Below are 3,320 nucleotides of genomic sequence, written 5' to 3'. Positions count from 1 at the left end.
TGGGGTGCTAGTCGATTACATCAACCCCAGTGTGTAACTGGTTAATAATAATGATCCTTTCTATAATAATGATCCATCTATAATAATAATAATAATAATCCTTTCTACAATAGGCGAGTAGGTCAACATTCCCCCTGATCGATAGAATATTCCGTCGTGGGGTTACCTATTTACAGCTGAGTCAACTGGAGCAATGTGAAATGGAGTGTTTTCTTCAAGAACACAATGCGTCGCCCGTTCCGGGGAACGAACCCACGATCTAGCAACCGTTAGTGCAACAGCCTAACCACTAGGTCACGCACCTTCACCGCTGCTAAGTTATGCAGACTTAAACAAATCACTTACGGTTGTCAAACCGCGCCGAGAGGAACACACGCATACACATAGACAAATTGAAAATTATTTTGGATATCATAAAACAACGAAAGTTAAAGGAACACACGCATGGATTGTATTAAGCTTGGCGCTCAGTATAAGGAGAGAGAAAAAAGAGTGACCCACGTGTACATCTTTTTGATCTTGATTTTGTTATTTTTTCATTTTCGGTTTGCCTATTATCGCACGCTCACACGCATTTCCGACGGCCTTCCGACGATGATTTGGAGAACGTAACTCTTGGACTGGATCTTTTGTTTACAATGGCTTAAAGTTTGATATTTTTTACCCAGTCAGAAAACAGCATTTGGAATCTGTCATTTTGTGTTGTGACTGCACGTGTTGTGAATTGTAAACAAATGAAATAATGGTGAAATTTTTTTTATTGAGCGCGAATATATAACCCCTCGTAATTTTTTTTTTTTTTTTGTAACTTTAGAAAGCTTTTGCGAATTTCTATTCGACACACGGGAATTCATACGATTATGCAAAAAAAAAAAGAAAATTTGGTGCTTGATTTAAGGTTTGTTTAACTGTTATTTTTAGCACATCTCATGACCACATCATATTTTGTATTTTAAGCATTTGATAAACCAAAAGTGAATTCATGAAATTCTATCCAATGACATTGTAGTCCCTATGTGGTCGCTAATTTGCTAGAACTAGCTGCTAAATTCCACTCGGACCATACCCTACCAAATGAAAAAAAAAATTGGTGCGTGATTTAAGGCCTATTTAGCTGTTATTTTTAGCACATCTCATGACCACTTAATACTTCGCATTTTAAGCATTTTATAAGCCAAAAGTGAATTCATGAAATTCTAGCCAATGACATGGTAGTCCCTATGTGGTCGCTAATTTGCTAGAACTAGCTGCTAAATTTCACTCGGACCATACCCTACCAATTGAAAAAATAGTACTACACATTTGACAGTGTAGCTCCAAATATACAAAGGAAATGGTTATGTTTGGATCACCATCAATCATAGGTTTGAACGGATCCAACAACATGAAATCTTTCGAGGCAAACGACCTGGGGTACACTTTTTTTCTTTTACTTGTTTCACTCATTGGGCAGCAGCCAGACGGGATCACTGCCTTGAAAAGTTAAGTCCAGCGGTTCTCAACCGGAGCCCATACGACTCTTGGGGGTCCATATAAGATTTTGTTGTTAAAATTTATCTAAGATAAATTGGCGCCAACCCACACAATTGTATCCACCCACCCGCCGATTTTGTTTCTTCATAACTTCGAGAAAAATGGATATTTTTAAATGAAATTTTCACCAAATACGCTTTACATGGTGTAGATCCCAGTTATATCAGAAATTGCAAAGAAATAATTTTCCGCAGATGAAGAGAGGACACGAATCAATTTTGTTTCTTCATAGCTTTCAGGAAAATTCGTATTTTTCAATGAAATTTTCAGCAAATGATTCTCAGGGTGTGTAGATTATGATTATATCGGAATTCAATATGAAAAAACAAAACTGGTAGACTCGTAGACAAACTGGTAGACATACTGACACATCACAGATATTCACAAAATGAAACTTGAAATTTTGAAAAAAATTGTAATGTGTGTCAGTATGTATATGTGCGTATTAACCATTTTTTTCTATATCAAATTCTGATACAGTCGTAATCTACGCATTCTGAAAGGTATTTGTAGAAAACTTCCTAAGAAAAAACAACGATTTTTCTCTAAGTTATAGGGAAACAAAACCACCTCATGGGAATTCTCCGAAACTTCTCTCCCCACCCGCGGATTTTTATTTTTATTTATTTCACAAGAATCCGATATTATCAGAATCTACACCATCTAAAACGTATTTGTAGGAAATTTCATTGAAAAATATTCATTTTTTTTAAAGGAGTTATGAGGTAACAAAGCTGGTGAGGGCACACTTTAGGTATGTTTACAATACACAAATATTCTAACAATGTTTCTTTTATAATAATAAAATAAATGCGCCCCTTTAAAGCCTAGCCAGGTTCATGGGCTCGGTTTCCCTTTTTCTATGGTGTATGTTTCCCAGCTGGACGGGACTCCAGTCCATCGCAGCGTTACTCACTTTTGCCAGCTGAGTGGACTGGAGCAACGTGAAATGAAGTGTTTTGCTCAAGAACACAACGCGTCGCCCGGTCCAGGAATCGAAACCACAATCTTACGATCATGATGCTGATACCCTAACCACTAAGCTACGCGTCTCCACGTTTCTTATATACAATTCCTTATCATATTTGATTATAGAAATATAATAGAGTTTCTTAAACATCGAAAGGCTATGAGGGTCCCTCTAAGTAAAATGGGAATCAAAGGGATCCATAGGTAAAAAAGAAAGAAAAAAGTTGAGAAAAACGACCGTAATACCCATTTTTCAAGTCTGGTATCTTTTCTATCGGTGTCTTTTGCCGAACCACTAAGTTATGAGAATGTAAACAAACACTGGTTGTCAAGCGGTGATGGCGTGGACCAACAATAATAACATAGTTGAACAACCAAAGGAGCATCTTCGCAGTCGCTCGACTTGCTAGAAATAGCAGTAAAATCTCATTCCCTGCTCCTTCTCTCTTCTCCCAGCCTCCGCTAAAAGACTTAGTTAAGGAATAACTTTAATTGGTATTCCTGTAGGATAGAGTCGAAAATTATCTCGTGCACCCAAACCCGCAATTCCTCATGATGTGTATGTAAATTATGATTCTGGAAGAAAAAAAAGAAGTGGAAGTGGAATTTTTACTGTCCCACCTTTTCTGTAATTTTTTGGGGGTTTTAATTTTTCTTCGATTTTTTTTTTTTTTTTGTTTTTAATTTTTCTTCGATATTCTTTTTTTTAAAATTTACGTTACGCATAATTTTGAAGAATTATAATCCCAGATGTCTTTAAAAAATAAAATTGGGCAGAAAGATTTTGATAAGAAATTCAAAACTAAAATAAATTACCA

General features: G+C 36.2%; 1 protein-coding gene across 3 annotated transcripts in view; it reads right to left on the bottom strand.

The window, feature by feature from the left end:
- The window catches only part of LOC106873475 (sulfate transporter), a 208,335-nt gene that overhangs the window by 85,720 nt on the left and 119,295 nt on the right, over nt 1-3,320 (bottom strand). The gene's annotated exons all lie outside the window — the stretch shown is intronic.

This window comes from Octopus bimaculoides, chromosome 5, assembly GCF_001194135.2.
Source record: "Octopus bimaculoides isolate UCB-OBI-ISO-001 chromosome 5, ASM119413v2, whole genome shotgun sequence".
In the NCBI taxonomy this organism is placed as follows: domain Eukaryota; kingdom Metazoa; phylum Mollusca; class Cephalopoda; order Octopoda; family Octopodidae; genus Octopus; species Octopus bimaculoides.
Note: the sequence above shows the minus strand (reverse complement) of the source record. Positions and strands in the feature narration are given on the sequence as shown.